The sequence below is a fragment of the Lissotriton vulgaris genome, chromosome 6 (genome assembly GCF_964263255.1).
Source record: "Lissotriton vulgaris chromosome 6, aLisVul1.2, whole genome shotgun sequence".
NCBI lineage: Eukaryota > Metazoa > Chordata > Amphibia > Caudata > Salamandridae > Lissotriton > Lissotriton vulgaris.
In genome coordinates this window covers 887484934-887503083 of record NC_141694.1, presented here as the reverse complement: position 1 = coordinate 887503083, position 18150 = coordinate 887484934, and positions in this window count along the sequence as shown.

The window sequence follows — 18150 nt, the reverse complement described above, 5'->3', positions numbered from 1 at the left end:
GTATTAATTTATAGAGAGAACAGCAGGCTGTGGGTCTGATTAGCAGGCCCACAGCCACATTAAGTCATAAACCAGTGAAGCAAAAATCAAAAATTTGGGGTGACCATAGGATAGCAGACCCTACTCTCCTACACAGCCCCCCCCCCCAAAAACGCAGGGACATTAGACTAACCTTGACCAGTTGTGTCTTCATGTTCTAAGTGGAAGTACCTGGAGAGACCATCTGCATTACCATGGCCAGTCCCTGGGCGGTGCTCCACTGTAAAGTCCATCCCCTGTTGGGAAATGGACCACCTGAGCAGTTTCGGGTTTTCACCCTTCATCTGATTAAGCCATAAGAGGGGCTTATGGTTGGTCGGAATCTTATAGTGAGTGCCAAATAAGTATGGTCTCAACTTCTTCAGGGCCCACACCACAGCAAAGGCCTCCCTCTCAATAGCTCACCAACGTTTCTCTCTGGGGGTCAGCCTTCTGCTAATAAAAGCAATGGGCTGGTCTTGACCATCTACATTAAGTTGTGAAAGCACAGCTCCCACCCCCAACTCAGAAGCATCTGTTTGGACAATAAACTCTTTGGAGTAGTCAGGACTCTTCAGGATAGGTGCAGAACACATGGCCTTCTTAAGGTCATCAAATGCCTTTTGACAGTTTACTGTCCACTGAACCTTTTTGGGCATCTTCTTGGATGCCAGATCATTAAGAGGAGTCACAATGGAGCCATAGTTCTTAACAAACTTCCTGTAGTACCCAGTCAGGCCTAAGAAAGCTCTGACATGAGTCTGGGTAGTTGGAGGGGACAGTCCTTGATGGTCTGGATCTTACTCTCCAGTGGTTGAACTTGGCCTCCACCCACAAGGGGGCCCAAGTACACAACCTTACTCTTCCCTATCTGGCATTTAGTGGCCTTGATAGTGAGGCCTGCTTTTTGCAGAGCCTCTAGCACTTCCTTCAGTTGGACCAGGTGATCCTCCCAGGTGGAGCTGAAGACAGCAATATCATCCAGATAAGCTGCACAAAAGTCATCCAATCCAGTAAGGACTTGATTCACCAACCTTTGGAAGGTGGCAGGTGCATTTTTCAAACCAAAGGGCATCACCACAAATTGGTAATGACCTCCTGGGGTAGAAAATGCAGTTTTGGCTTTGGATTCCTCAGCTAACCTGATTTGCCAATAGCCAGCTGTCAGATCAAATGTGCTCAAATATTTGGCAGAGGCCAATTTGTCTATGAGCTCATCTGCCCTTGGAATAGGGTGTGCATCTGTCCTAGTGACAGCATTGAGTCCTCTGTAATCCACACAGAACCTCATTTCTCTCTTTCCATCTTTGGTATGAGGTTTGGGGACCAGAACCACTGGGCTGGCCCAGAGGCTCTCTGAAGGTTCAATGACACCTAATTCCAGCATCTTTTGCACCTCAGTCTTTATGCAGTCCCTGACATGATCAGGTTGCCTGTAAATCTTGTTTTTCACAGGAGGACTGTCACCAGTGTCCACCACATGGGTACACCAGTTAGTCTGACTGGGTGTCAAGGAGAACATATGTCTATAAGACTGTAGAACTTGTCTGCAGTCATTTTGCTGACGTTCAGTGAGGCTGCCATCTAAGGCCACACCATCAACTGAGCCATCTTCAGGGTTCTGAGTCAACAGGTCTGGGAGAGGGTCACTCTCTTCCCCCTGCCCCTCATCTGTAGCCATGAGCAAGCCCATGTCTGCCCTGTCAACATATGCCTTCAGTCTGTTGACATGGAGCACCCTGTAGGGGCTCCTGGGAGTTCCTAGGTCCACCAAGTAGGTAACCTCTCCCTTTTTCTCTATGGGGTCCAGACCATTTGTCTTGGAGTGCTGATGGGGCCACTGGCTCCAACACCCATACCTTCTGTCCTGGCTGGTATTCAGTCAAGACAGCCTTTTGGTCGTGCCAAGCTTTTTGAAGTTCCTGGCTTGCCTCAAGGTTTTTGGATGCCTTCTCTATATACTCAGCCATCCTGGAGCGGAGACCAAGTACATAGTCCACTATGTCTTGTTTAGGCTTTTTGAGAGGTAACTCCCATCCTTCCTTCACCAAACATAGGGGTCCTCTTACAGGGTGCCCAAACAACAATTCAAACGGGCTGAAGCCAACCCCCTTTTGTGGGACCTCTCTGTAAGCAAACAGAAGGCAGGGTAGAAGGATGTCCCATCTTCACCTGAGCTTTTCAGGTAATCCTTTGATCATACCCTTTAGGGTCTTGTTGAACCTTTCAACAAGCCCATTACATTGTGGATGATAAGGGGTGGTGAACTTGTAGTTGACACCACATTCCTTCCACATAGCTGTTAAGTATCCTGACATGAAGTTGGCATCTCTATCAGATACTACCTCCTTAGGAAACCCCACTCTGGAGAAAACTCCAAGGAAGGCCCTGGCCACAACAGGAGCTGTTGTGGTCCTAAGGGGAATTGCCTCTGGATACCTGGTGGCATGATCCACTACCACCAGTATAAATCTGTGCCCAGATGCTGACGGGGGATCCATTGGACCTACAATATCAATCCCCACTCTTTCAAAGGTAACCCCCACCACAGGTAGTGGTATTAGGGGGACTTTGTTGTGCCACCTGATTTGCCACTGGCTTGGCAGGTGACACAGGAGCGACAAAACTCCTTGGTATCTTCAGACATGTGAGGCCAGTGAAAGTGAGAGACAAGCCTGTCCCAAGTCTTGTTCTGGCCTAGGTGTCCTGCTAAAGGAATATCATGGGCTAAGGTTAGAAGGAAGCCCCTAAATTGCAGAGGTATAACCAACCTCCTGGTTGTACCAGGCTTGGGGTCTCTACCCTCTGAATAAAGGACCCCATCATCCCAATACACTTTATGGGTACCTTGCGCATTCCCAGCAGCCTCAGCAGCAGCTTGCTGTCTGAGGGGTTCAAGAGAAGGACAGGTTAACTGAGCCTGCCCCAAGTCTGCCCTAGAAGGTCCCCCTGTCCCCGGAATCTCAACCTGATCAGGCTCAAGTTCTTCTGGGACAGTTCCTTCAGGGGTCTCAAGATCATCTTCCTGGGAAGGCTGATCCTCACTTGTAGGCAGGTGGGAAGGCACAGCCTTAACCCTCCTGTTCTTCTTCTTGGTAGGTGCTTGGTCCCTTGTTCCAGGATCCAAGAACTGAGGTTCAGTGAGGCACTTTTTGGCCTGTGACCTGGTCACAGCAAGGACAATGTGATTAAATCCCTAACATCTCTGCATGAGTCCTGTACTCCACTTCTGACCATAGAGTGCTCTCAAGGTCATTGCCCAACAAACATTCAACTAGGAGGTCTGCACTAACCACAACTCTTTTTAGGCCAGTTACCCCTCCCCAAGAGAAATTAACAATTACCACACTATGTGTAGTAGTGACATTGCTGGCATTGGTCACCAGTTAATTATCACCTGGTATGTACTGTCCAGGGTCCACAAAGCTAGGTGTCACCATAGTGACACTGGCACATGTGTCCCTGTATGCTTGAAACACTTTTTCATTTATTAAAGGTGTCTGTCTGTACTTGCCCAGGTTACTGGGGCTTACAGTGTTGGACAAATCCATGTCCACATCACAAATCAGAACAGCCTGTGTAGGGGTTCTGACTAGGGCAGACTCGCCCTCAGTTCCCAAGGTGATACCCACTACACCCTTAGTTTGTGGACCAACACTGCAGACTGTACTAGTGGGTGCAGGTGCCTTAGGGGCTGCAGTATTGGGGGCTCCACCCTTTTTACACTCACTTGTCCAGTGAGAGGTGTTTTTATAAGTATTACACCAGGGTTTCTTCTGACCTTCTTTCTTCTTCTTCTTGGAAGTGTGGGACCCACCCTCATTATTAGTTTGGGGCCCTGTTGAAGACTTCTGGTCTTTAGCTTTCTGATCCCCACCCTTCTGGTCTGCCTTCTTCAGATCACCACCTTGGTTCTGGTTCTGGTTCTTTTGCTTAACCCTGGTTCTAACCCATTTGTCTGCCTTCTTTCCCAATTCTTGGGGAGAGGTCAGATCTGAGCCAATCAGGTGTTGATGCAACTGCTGGTTCTGACAATTATTTAAGATTTTTTCTCTCATAATTAAATTATACAATCCAGTATAGTCTGTAACCTTACTTCCCAGCAACCAGCCCTCCAGAGCCTTAGTGGCACACTCAACAAATTTAGACCATTCCTGAGTCTGTGTCTTCTGGGTCTCTCTGAACATTAACCTGTACTGTTCAGTGGTTAAGCCTAACCCATCAATCAGAACACTCTTCAGAACCAGGTAGTTTCTAGCATCCTCATCACTAACTGTGAGGAGCTTGTCTCTGCCTCTACCTTCAAAGGAGAGCCACAAAATTGCTGCCTACTGCTCTTGGGGAACCTGCTGTACTTTGCAGGCTCTCTCCAGAGCAATTATCCACTTGTGGATGTCATCCCCAGCTTTGTAGGGGGGCACAATCTTTCTCAGGTTTCTGTTATCAAAAGACCTGTCTTTATCCTTAGGGATAATGCTGCCACCAGTGGATCCTAATCCACTCTCTCTAGGCTGTCTTGCTTAAGCAAGTTTCTCTCGGACCAGGCTACTTCTAGCTCTCGCTTCTGGATCCTAAGCTCATCCTCTCTCATGTTGACTTCATGTTCCCTCCTCTGAGGGGTTGTCATCCTCCTTCTGGAGTGACCATGAGAACCTCTAGAAGCATGGGAGTGGTTATAGTCACCTGAGTGATTCCTTCTCCTCCCAGACTCCTGGTTAAGTCCACCTGGGGGTCTGAATGGGTTAGACCCAGTTTCAGTCCCAAATAGGCTTAAGTTAGCCTGGCTAAGCCTGCTGGCTGGCACCTGACTATTTCTACCATCATCAGAATCACTGTCATCCTCCTCCTCCTCATCCTCATTCTCATCCTTATTCTCAGGCTGAGTCTCATTCTGAACTTCATCAGAATTCTGGACATTAGGGACAGGGACTTCAGCATTATCATCTTCAGTGGGAGAGCCCCCTTCTCCATTCCATTTGGGGTCTGGTTTAGAGGTTTTTAGAGCTTCAGACTGGTCTAAAAGCTCTCTGAGGTGTGCTGTGCTAGGGTTCTGACCTGGCTTGATACCTCTTAAGGTACACAGCTGCCTCAATTCTTTAAAGTTTAACATAGCAAATTTGGATGGTGCCTTTGGAGGGTCACTCTCAACAGGGACAGGTCCAGTGGACCCCTCTGCTCCAGACATTGCTCTACTGTGGGTGGATGTGTTGCAATCTACCTACACTGGTGTTTACCTACTATACCTTCTCTAGTCAGTTGTAGTCAGGGTGTGCTAATCCCTTTGTCCTACAACAACTAAGTTCAGTAGAACTTAAGTATACTAGTCTTGTTTTATATGTACCTAAAGGTACCTGTATGATCTTTCAAATGATATTTTCAAAGATTGCAATGGTAAAACAAGAGCAAGCTCAAATCCCAACCGCTGCTCACCAATGTGAGAAGTTGGCGTGATATATGATGTTCACTAGTTCTAGTGACCAGCTTGTATCAGTCCAAACAACCCTTATGATGATTTGTTGTAAGTCAACCTGATAGACCAGCTATCCTAGGGGTAGCGTGGACAAAGCAGTCTTAGGCTAAACTCTGTAAAGGCATGTGAAGCAAGCTGTTTTACTATATACACTCTCCTTGAATACCAAATGAAAGGCCACCACACAGATATATATTGAAAATATATATATTTATTTATTTACTACAAGTATCCTCTATACTCTTTATGAGCAAAGAAGCAAATGCGTTAAAACAAAATAGTGTTAAAATATACAAAAGTTGCACAATATGGATAGACCCTGGTGGCCACTCAAACCAAATACTAAAATAGTGGTATAAGTACCACGAATAGAAAAGGGATAAAGCCTAGGGCCTTGGGAATCGCTGGGACTACGAGGAGCTAACAACTGTTAGTGACCAGGAGGCCCACGGGATGCGTGTGCAGTGCTGAAAGTTACACACGGGCACCTATAGACTTTCAATGGGTGCGTAAAAAGTACAAAGTTACTGCAAAGGGAACCTTCCGGACAACCTAGAACCTAGCAACTTGGAACATAGACACTAGAGGTGTATTGCTACACAGGAGCACCGGAGTGCCAGGGTTACCTCACCCACAGGAAGCGGGTGCATATGTCTCAAAGTGTGTCGGGTTTCTTTGTGCTGTTCTGTGGAGGCTGGAGATGAAGATGCTGCTGGCGGGTCGTCGTGGAGAGTTCCGGTGGATCCAAGGGTGGTTCTAAAAAGGTGAAGACCTGAAAGCAGAGGGGACAATGTTCAAAGCCACTAGCCAGTGACTACCGTGGAACCAGGATGGAACCAGGCGATGTCGGGTGCCAACAGGTGAAGAAGGGAAGATTGTCTCTGCAGCCACGTGGACACGAAGAGGTCAGCGATGTCCAGGAGTCGATCACGAGCTGTCCCACAAAGGCTCTAGCTGATGGCGGTGTCGGCTTCTTGATTGGAGCAAACAGGCCTTGGCTAATGCAAGCCACGCAGGAAATGATGCAAGCTTCTTACTCTGACCAGCAAGGTCAGAGGGGCTGCTCCTTTTTACAGGAGCAAGGGCCAGTCTGGAGCAACCAGACCAGTGGTGTAGATTTCAAATTTCGTCACCAAGATAGCCACTAGCTAACGGACCAGTGACCAGGATGACGCATCAAGTGGCAAAATGCAAAAGGGCCCAACGCATACCTCGTGGATGCAGGAGGGCTCACCTTCGGTGCAGATGCTGCTCGGTGGTGGGGCTTCTCAAACCTCAAAGCACAGCATTGAGGATACCTCGGGTGCTGCGCAGTCAGCTTCTCATGGATCTTCAAAGATGGCCGGTCCCACGTCTCTCGGTGCCTCCATGGGTCTCTTCTTTTCAGGGACTGTGGATCGGGCTCGGAGATGTCTGGGAATCCAGGTCTTGTTGGGCTCTGGGCTCGTGCTCCGGTGGGAGGCGGCGGCAAAGCAGACGTTGAGTTGCTGGGTGGTGCCTGTGTTCACAGGGTGGTCACTCCTTGGTCACAAGGGAGATTCTCTTCAGTCTTCTGTGCAGCAGAATGTCGAAGTCCAGTTTTCTTCTTAGTTGCAAGTCAAGTTCAGGATGATCTGAAGTCTTAGGACACAGCTCCTACTCTTAAACCAAATCTAGGGGCCGGATCACCTGCTAGGTCCCTCCTCTGGGTGGGACCAGGAAGGGGGGTGGTTACACCCCCTTTCCTTTGTCCAGTTTCGTGCCAGGACTGGGGCTGGGAAGCCCCAGCTCTGGTTTGAACTGGTATATGCACAGAGACACTTTGTGTGCCCCAGGCATGTCTCAATCTATTCAGCCTTCCCAAACCCACTACACAAAATCCTGTCTGGGGTGGTGCAAGCACCTCCCCTGACAGGAAACCCTTTGTCCAGGCCCCCCAAGCTGGAAGGACTCCCAGCAGCAGGAGGTGAGACTCGTTTCTGTGGTGGCAGCATCCATTTTGTGATGCTGAGGCTCATGTTTAACTTTACCCGGGTTTCAGGTTAGGTACATGTTGTGTTCCTCTAGAAGGGTGGAATGCTACCCCCGTTGCCAGAATTGGCGAGGGGGTAGTATTCCAATTCGTATGACACCTTATTCGACATGTTTTGATAAAGCCAAACCAAAGATAGCATTTAACTGCGAGATTCATAATGCACTTAAGAGTATATGGTATGGCAATATCATGAAACAGCCAAAGGACATTGTTCTGAAAGTTGCAGATAGGCTCAGCTCATGCCAGAGCACCATCTCACATGTAACCAAGCACTCTGCCTCCAGGATTGTCGAGGCCTGCCATAGGAGTGACTTATAGGTTACCATGTGTCCATATATGTTAGATATAGATATGCTATATCTAAGTAAGAGGTGATTACACCAACTTACCCCAGCTGAGTGAACAGCCAGTTGTGTCAAATAGCTAGGCCAGGCCAGGGGTGGCACAATACATGCTGCAGCCCCTGGTAGGACTGGGTTACACCTATGCCCTGGGTACCTAGAGTACATTGTCATGCATTTTAGTGACATGCATTGTAATGGCATGCGTTGTAGTGACGTGTGTTGTAATGGCTGCGTTGTAATGGCATGCGATGTAAAGGCTGTTGCGTTGTAACAGCAGTGTTGTAAATGTCATGCGTTGTACTGACTGAGTTGTAATGGATGTTTCCCTTCTCAAGCAGGAGCCCACTAGGAAAAGGAACCACTGGAAAAGAGATTATCTCCCTTTTCCATTTATAGCTTCCCTCTTATGATCAGTGCACTGGGGCTTAGATATGCACCAAGCAATGATCAATCTGAAAGCTGACAGACCCTTTATGCTCTGGCTGCTTCAGTTTCACACGTCACTGGAGTTTTAAAAAATATATCTGAAGCTGCAAAGGAAGCTCATATCCTGCAGTCTAAAGTAGGGGCATTGAAGGGAATTCCCAGCCCTTGGAGTGGTGATGTGATATTCATATCTGTCGCACTGCAAAGGTAGTGCAAAGAAAGTAAACATCACAAAGTAGTGTCTGCATTCACCCCCATACTTCAAGAGGAAGCTTTGTCGCACAGCAATGACCTCCTCAACCTACTCTTACCTACTCTTGATTCATGCATTTATTCATTCACTTCGCTCTTGTCTCATCTCTCACTCCACAAATATATATACTTTATAAAATTGGTATTAATCAATGGGAGAGCAATGAGCTGGGTGATTGTAGCTCCACATTCAAGTGAGGTAAGTAAAGGGATATTGACTCCATTGCGATACATTTTAAAGGCCATGCCAACACTTCTCAAAAAGGTAGTCATTTAATGTGATACAAATAATACTGGTTACCAAAGCTGCAACAGTTACACACCACAGACCCAACGCATCCAAAAAGGGCTGTCATATATTTAAAAAGCCAGAAACAGCACTACTACATGTGGTTGCATGCATGTGCTGTGGGATTGTGTGCCTGTGAATGTACAATACATAAAGGAGCATGTGAAGTTAGAGGACCCCCCCCTCCCCCCCCCCGAGACAGATTTATGAATTGCTGCATACCTGTGAGCTTGCTGGGAGACACACTGGAGCAAGATGAAGCAGGTTTTTCAGTGCACTCAAAGGATGCTCTGTGATTCAGGGAGAGGTCACTGTGAAGGTTCCTGGGAACTTCTCAGGAAGGAGACAGGGATAATAAGAGAATCATAATGTGTAGGGCTGGGGCACTCTGATAATCTTTTGATGCATATGTCCCTGTGACTGACATCCAGGTGTGAACTACTTGTCACTCTAATTGCTTGTGTTGTGTGGCTATCAGTTTTGGAGTCGCTCCTTCCATGACAGACTATGTTCTGGAGGAAGGGCAAGACAGAGGAGTGAGCACTTCCTAGACTGCCTAGACTCTGACCCTAAATCACATTTGCTGTCTGAAAATAGACTATAAGAAGGGGAGCTCAAGGCCCCCGTTATCAACTGTCAAGCAGCCAGTTGGGCTGTGCCAGGAAGAAAAACTCTGCAAGACCTCTGCCTGTAACCAGGACTGTGAGCTAAGGCCTGTCAGGCTCCCAGCTGGGTGAATGGACATTAACACAGAAATCTAAAACCACCTGCTCCTGGAGCATGGATCACCAGTGCCTGCTGCTTGCTAAGACCAGTGTACACTGTGAGCAAGAGGAGAGTGCTAGGAGAGAGTGAGGTCCAAAGAGGAACCTGGTAAGTGGATCTCCATAGCAGGGTGTGAGAAAATGGGTGCTGCCCCGAGGGAGCCGTCGCCCAGTTTTGTGACCCCGTATATCTGAGGCGTTGCTGTGAAGAACACTGCCATGCTGAGAAGGCAGAAGCCAGTATGTGGAGTGAAGTCAGCAGCCCCGTATGCCACAGGAGGCCACCATGAAGATTACTGCCATGCCAATCAGACTGTAGCATGAGTGTGGAGTGAAGTCGGTTATCCCATATTTAAGAAGTGGCCGCAGTGAAGATTACTGCCAATGCTAATTGGGCCATAGCCTGTATGCGGAATGAAGTCAGTGACTGTGTATGTCAGAGAGGGCAGCAGTGAAGAGGATATTACAGCAGTGAAGATTACTGCCATGCCGCCATGACTGTGGCCCACGTGCAGAATAAAATTGGTGACGCTGTATGCCAGAGGGGTGATTGTGAAGAACAAAGGATGTTGTCTGGTTCATCTGTCAGCGAGAGGAGAGGAAACTTGATGACCCATGGGTGCCCAAGCTCTGACTGAGGATCGGACCCTAACTGATGATCCCCTCTAAAGAGAATTAGTGGAACCTACTGTCTCATTGGAGGAAGCACTGTGGGTGTCAAGCTGCTGCTCCTGCAGAACTGGGAATCCTATTCACTGTCAGCAGCTCCTGCAGCCCTCTCTGTGATATTCAAGAGAGAAACGTTCTTGGTAACTTCAATAGCACATCCCCAGCGGTAGTATGTAAGACTGATAGCAGTGCCAGAAGGCACTGGTGAGGACTGGTTGTGTCGCATAGCCCTATGGGCACGGGACCCCTTTTGATTTTTCGAAGAGTAGGAGTGGGGCTCATGAGACTTTGACTATTAGGGCTGCTTAATCTGAATGTCACCTATAGTGAATGAGAACAACCAGTAATGAACAGCAAGTGTTACTCAGGTACTTACCAATTGAACACCTGAGCCCCGACCTCTGTGTTGTTTGTGTATGCCGTATTTTACTTTGTGAACATTTACAAATGCTCCTTTTTTCATTAAAGCAAGCACTTAACTGGGCTATCAATTATTGATGTTATTGAACGTATTTTGAGTTGTGACCCTATGTTCCCCACCCTGCATTAAACTCCCCTCGTCCTAGGAGCCTTGGGGCCCTATTATGAGTTTGACCGTGCGAGAAGTGGAGCGCCTTATTTCCACACCGCCAAACCTATGTTTGAAGCGCCCTGCCAGATTAAGAGTGTTCTCCTGTCTGTCCGGCTGTTCTTCGGCATTCCCAGAGTGATACCTATGAAATAGGCACTGCAATGGGGACAACAAAGCCAGTACATGCACAACATTGACTACTGCAGTCCATGCCGTACATGTAGTGATGTGCATGCATAAAGGGGGCACATGTGTCCCCCTGTGTGCAGCCACATGAAGTTAGGCAACAGGGGCCCTGTATGGTCCCCTTTGTTTCCTCACCGCCACACTTTTCATGGTGGTCACAGGTGGTGACAGGAGGTGAGGAAATTCATAAAATGCTTGGCAGGGCCCCAGCAGCCCCACCAAGCATAATGCGGCCTCAATACCACTGCACCACCGCCAGGTATCTCTGATCCCTCTCGGTTGCGGTAGTCCCAGAGTGGCTCACCTGCCCTGGTCATAATAGGAAGGTTAGAAGACTGCAACTGCCGCGCCCCCATGAGTCTGGTGGCCCGTGGATCACCAAACTCATAATAACCCCCGTGGTCTGCTCGACTCAGGCTACTACTGAGAGTTAAATGTTTATGGGGTACTTGGCCCAGTTGCTCAGAACCCTTAGTAAGTCAGGACATCAGAAATATAAAGACCTCACCCAAAGTTGGGCCCAGTAGCTCCTGCTTGCCTCATTGCCCTCTAAAGGGGGTTCTGGTCAGCCGCGGTCGGTAGTAGGAGTTCCTGCAGGGCGGTGACGTGGGGAGGGGGAGGGTCAGGGTGGGGGGGTAGTAATGTATGGATTACGGAGTTTAACAGGCAAGTAAACATATCAATAAATAAAATGAATTTCATTGCGTGCACTGCATCACCAAATGCGATGCAGTGCTCACAACGAAATTCGTTTTATTTATGTATATGTCTACTTACCTGTTAAACTCCGTAATCCATACATTACTACCCCCACCCTGCCCCTCCCCACGTCACCACCCTGCAGGAACTCCTACTACCGACCGCGGCTGGTTCTGATACCCCCATAGCTTCAATGGTTCACACGACCCAGAAGGAATTTGTCCTCCAGAGGAATGACCAGGAACCTAAAGGAGAACAAACACCCCTGAAAGACCTGTTAGAGATTCCTGAACTGCTAGGAGCAGGGGGACCCTCGAGGAAGCAATTTTTCCATGGGCATAAATATTGCCTTACTCTTAAAGGTGTTGTCTGCCAGGGTGAAGCCCATGCACTACAGGATACTGGTGGAATCCACAGGATCTATTGGGAGGATGGGTTCCTGTACAGTGAGGCTAGGGACTTAAAACCTATAGTATCCAGGAGATTGGTGGTCCCCCAACAGTATGAGTCCTTCCTCCTGAATTCAGCCCAGGACACCTCCTTAATTGGACATTTGGGGCAGGCCAAGACCTGAGACAGGCTGGTTAACCACTGCAACTCACCTCAGATGTCTTAAAAGGTGAAGGAGCTTTGTCACTCCTATAATACCATTCAAGACAGTGGTTAGACATGAGGCTAACCCAAGGCTTCTTTAATCCATTACTTGTTGTTGGGATACCTTCTCAGACAGTAGGGATTGACATTGTTGATCCCCTGGAGCCTCTAACTGCTTCAGGAATTACATTGATTTTAGTGATGGTTTACGATGTAACAAGGTATCATGAAGCAATGCCTCTGAGGATAGTGACTGCACCTTCAGTGGCCAGAGCCCTAATTGTTTTCTTCATCAGAGAGGGGCTCTCCAAAGAGATAATATACAGCAGGGAAACCTGTAGGAGAGTAGGGTCTGCTTCCTATGGTCACCCCCATTTTTTGCTGTGATTTTCTGGTTTTTCGACTTTAGTGTGGCTGTGGGCCTGCTAATCAGACCCACAGCCCAGCTGTTCTCTCTCTAAATTGATACCATGTACTTTAGGTACATACCTGATTGGGTATTGGGTCACCTTTGTGAGCCCCTGTATAGTGTACCATAGGTACCCAGGGCATAGGTGCATCCAAGGGCTACCAGGGGCTGCAGCATGAATTATGCCACCCCTGGCTGGCCATCCAAACTGACACCACAGGCTGATCACTCAGCTTGGGTAAGGTGGTGTAATCACCCCTTTCTTAGATATAGTATACCTATATCTACCCATATATATAGACACATATGCACCTATAAGTCACTCCTATGGCAGGCCTCGACAATCCTGGAGGCAGAGTGCTTGGTTTTATGTGAGAGGGTGCCCTAGCATGAGCTGAGCCCCTCTGCAGCTTTCAGAACCATCTCCTTATAGCTGTTCTATGATATAGCCATACCATAAACTCTTAAGTGCATTATAATCCTCATGGTTAATGCTAACTTTTGTTTGGCTTTATCAAAACATGCGGTATAAGGTGTCAAACACTTTGGAATACTACCGCCCCCCGCCAATTCTGGCGGGCGGGGGTAGCATTCCACCCTTCTAGAGGGAAAAGACATGTATGTTACTGCTTTACCCGGTTAAAGTTAAACAGAGCCCCATCATCACAAAATGGATGCTCCTGCCACAGACACAAGTCTGACCTCCTGCTGCTGGATGAAACTCCAGCAGGGGAGGCCTGGACAATAGGCTTCCTGTCCAGGGAGGTGCCAGCACCTCCCCAGACAGGCAGATGTGTATTGGGACAGGGAGAGCTGCATCAGCAGATGCTTTTTGAGACACTGCCTGGGGCACACAAGGTGCTCCATGCATAGCCCGGTCCAAACCAGTTGCTGGGGCACTCCAGCCCCACTCTGGCATGAAACTGGACAAAGGGAAAGGGGTGTAACCACCCCCTTCCCAGGTCCACCCATAGGAGGGATCTAGCAGGTAATCCAGCCCCTTAGCTTAGTACTAGCAGCCCGCCCCAGCGTTGCCTGGGGCAGAAAGGGGCTGGGGGCAGTACACCCGCTCCCGCCCCGACCCCCTCCCGCACCGACTCCCTCCCGTCCCGACTCTCTCGCGCCCCCCTCCTGCCCCGACTCACTCGCGCCCCCCTCCCGCCCAGACTCACTCGCGCCCCAACCCGCCCAGACTCACTCGCGCCCCCCTCCCGCCCAGACTCACTCGCGCCCCCCTCCCGCCCCGACATTTTCATTTACTGCTGCCTCCTTCTTTCCTCATCCTGCATCACAGTCTCACTTTCCCTTTCCTTACCTGTGCCGCCGCTCGTCACTGCACAGCCGCTCGTCAATGCACCGCCCTCCTCCTTCGTCGTCTTCATGCACATCGCGTCCCGGCCAGTGCTAGGTCCCGGCCGGCGCTACTTTCAGGGGACTACTTTATTTACAAACGTAATTTTTTTAATTGACTTTTTTTTAAAATTTATATAGCCTATGTCCATCTACACACCCTGACATTTTCATAGATGTATCGGATGTGTAGATTGGCGCTGTGGTTCCCGAGTTTACCTGGCCAGAAGGTGCAAGTTCTCTCTTTATAATAGTAGTATAGATAAGTATAGGAGCTGTGTCCCCAGGACTTTAGATTATCCTGGAACAAAACTTTGATACAGAACTCTTGGACCTTCGACGTTCTATTTTGAATAGAAGACTGAAGACATCTCCCTTGTGGTCAAGGACTGACCACCCTGTGTAAACAGGCACCACCAGTAACTTGCTGGTCTGCTTTGTTGAAGCTCCTGCCCGCACCCGAAGACTCAGCGACACAGTTACTGGACTTCCAGACTTCTCTGACTCCGACCCACATCCACAGCAAAGCTGAGACCCTTGGCGGACACGAGAGACGTGGGACCGGACACCCTGGACATCCTGCATTTTGCTAACAGCTCAACTACCGAGGTACTCTCGCAGTTGTCCATTGGGATACGATAAGCCCAAGACCCGAGTGCCATTTGCACCGAAGCTCAGCCCTCCACACTCCACGAGTGCTGCGTGGGGCCCGCTCTTGCATTTCAGCTTGATGTATCTTTCCGTTTGCTAGCCCGTTGGCTAGTAAGCCTCCTGAAGACAAACCTTTAAAACCAAACTGCTTTTCTGGTTGCTCCAGGCTCGCTCCAGCTTCCCTGCAAAGGAGAAGCTCCTCAGACCTTGCTGGTCTGACCCGAAGCCCATCTTCACTTCCTGCGTAGATTGCGTTTGCCAAGGCTTGTTAAGTCCAATCTGGATACCGACGCCGCAGTCAACTAGATCCTTTGTGGGACAGCTCCAATCCAGCTCCTGGTCATCGTCGACACCTCCTGGTCCTCGTGGCTGCAGAGACAAGCTTCACCTATTCACCTGAGATCATCTCGACATCGCCTGGTTCCTTCCTGGTCGGAAGGCAAGGATAGTCACTTTCTTAAAAAAGGGGAAGGTACCTTCAGATACTGGCTCCTACCGTCCTATTACCCTGATTAATAGTGACATCAAAATGTATTCCAAAGTTCTAGCCAATCGATTATCCCGGGTAGTCAAAAAGTTAGTACCTCCGCTACAGCAGGGTTTTATCCCTGGCCATGAAACCATCGAACAAATACGCCGTACTATCGCGTTGTTAGATTATACCAAGGTTACAGGAGACCCTATGGCTGTAATTCTGCTAGATGCTGAAAAAGCTTTTGATAGGGTCTCCTGGCCTTTTTTATGGGCTACATTACGGCATTGGAGAAAAATATATCAGGGCTATTAAGAGTATGTATGTTCAGCCTACTGCTCAGGTTTCTGTGATGGGGAATTTATCAGCGACAATTAATATACGAAGAGGAACTAGACAGGGATGTCACTGTTCTCCCTTATTGTTCGTGATTTATATAGATCCATTAATTCGGAAGATTTTTGATGATGTTTTAATTCGCCCAGTGCCGGCTAAAGGCGGAGATACTCAAATGTTGGGATATGCTGATGATCTCGCTATTTTTACTGACTCTCCCCAGGCCGCTCTACAAGAAATTGGCATTTTAACATCTCAGTTTGGCTCAATATTGGGCTATCTTCTTAATGAAACCAAAACTCAAAATATATGTAACGATAAAGTTAATCTGGTAGACCCCCGTATAATCAATAAAGCTAAATACCTGGGGATAGAGATTAGCTCGAAAATTAAGCAGATAGTTGAGATCAATCTTAAACCGTTAGTCAATAAACTAGACTTAGATGCTCGTCGGATTAATAATTAACCTCTAACTTTAATGGGCAGATGCAATGTGGTGAAAATGATTTTCCTACCTAAGATTTTATATTGCCTCAGAGCTATCCCTATACTGATTGACCCCATCTGGTTAAAAAAATTAGACCGGATTATTTCATGGTTTCTCTGGGATGGTAAACATCCTAGACGGGCTTTGAAATATATGACTTTGCCCAGAGAAAGGGGGGGCTAGTCAGTACCTCATTTTCAGACGTACTACTGGTCTATAACACTTATGCATATAGTATCGCTGTTGGATATTGGCTCTGTAGACCGCTCAGATATCTCGATTTATCATTTAATTTTGGGGGAGGAGGCATGGGGGCTTTTATTTAGGCATATTGATTTTGCTTATTTCAAAAGGGTTAGGTTCAAAAGTCTCATAGCAGCATTTAAAGTTTGGACGTCGGTCCGAAAAATATTCGATATTGGTAGATTTCATGTATATACGCCATTTTCTATTAACCCTCTTTTTCCTGGAATTTTCAAAGATGCTTATTTTAATGAAAGGCTGGCTCAGGGGGTTATTGCTGTTAGGGACATAATGGTTGATGATGGGCTTTTGTCCTTCGAAGTGATGAAACACAAATATGGTCTAGGGAATAGACAGTTCTTTAAATATTTACAGGTCAGAGATTTTTTTTCCAAAAGGAATGTTTCTTGAGAACGTATCCCATTAGTAGAAGCTATTAACCGGAATCAATCAACTATATCTTCAATCTATAAACGTATTAATGCTAAGAGATCCGATGATTTGATTAAGCATTTTACCTATTGGCAGACAGGGGTTCAAGCCGGTCAAGTGGCCTGTGAAGATTCACTTTTTTTTAGTCAATCTGTTTTTATTTCTGCTAATCTTCAGGTCCAATGCTACAAGACTTGGTTTAATTTGTATATAACCCCGTTTCAAATTCATAAATAGGGAGGGACTGTGGGGATTAACTGCTCTCGCTGTGGTGAATTAGCTGCCGATAGTATACACATGTTTGCCTCCTGCTCTTCTTTGATTCAACTGCTGCGTAAAATCGAACAGCGTTTAAGCCAGATTTTTTGTTTCACAGTTGAAATGTCACCTCAGCTAATTATGCTTGGTGTGTCTGAGCAAAATATGTCAGAACCTGAGCGCAAACTCTTATTTGCTGCAATGACTGTGTGGAGATTGTGTTTAGCGACAGTTTGGTTAGACCCTGTACCACCAACGATTCATACATGGTTTAGTAAATTCTTAAATATTTACAAATGGGAAAAGTCTGTATATAAGAGGAGAGGACTTAGGGCCCGGAGAGATGGTGAGCGGATGTGGGAACCTTTAAGGAATTGGTTATATTCTGAGCAATGAGAATTATTGTTATTATTGATTTTTTATTTTTTTCTCTTTTCATTTTTCTCTCAGGCATATATTTATATTTTTATTTATATTTATGTACAACCCTGTTTCTTCATTTTTGTTGGTTCCTCGGTTCCCCTGTTCGGACCCTCTGTGGGGGGGGGGGGGGGGGGGGGGTTGTATGTATGACTGTTTTACATGCAATGTCTCCCAATAAAAAGATTTTTTTAAAAAAGGAAAGCATCGACGAAATCCGACACCAAAAGGCACCTATGCACCTGGCTTCCCTGGGTGAGGTAACACGAGTACTCCGGTGCTCCCGTGGGTCTTGACTCTCAAAGTGTCCCAGTCTAAAGGGGTTTTGTCGTAGTCCATCCGGAAGTGCCCTTAAACAGTAACTTTGTAACTTTTACGTTCTCCATTCTAAGTCAATGGCAACTCACAACTGTGTTTAGACACTGCACGCGTCTCCCGTGGGCCTCCTACTCCCTAACCTTTGGTTGTTTAGTGTAGCCCCAGCGATTCCCTAGGCCCTAGGCCTACTCACTGTTTCTGTTGTGGTTCTTATACCACTTCTTTAGTATATGGTTTGTGAGGCCCCTATGGCATAAATGTATTTGTGCAACTTATTGTATACTAATTGAGTAACTTGTGATGTACTTTTGTCTCTGACCTCATAAAGAGTGCAGAGGGGTTGTGTTAGAAATAAATACATATATATTTGTTATATACCTTGTGTGGTGTCCTTTCATTTGGTATTCAAGGGATTATAATTGGTAAAACAGCTTCCTTCACATGCTCTCTGAAGTCTTAGCCTATGACTGCTGGTCCA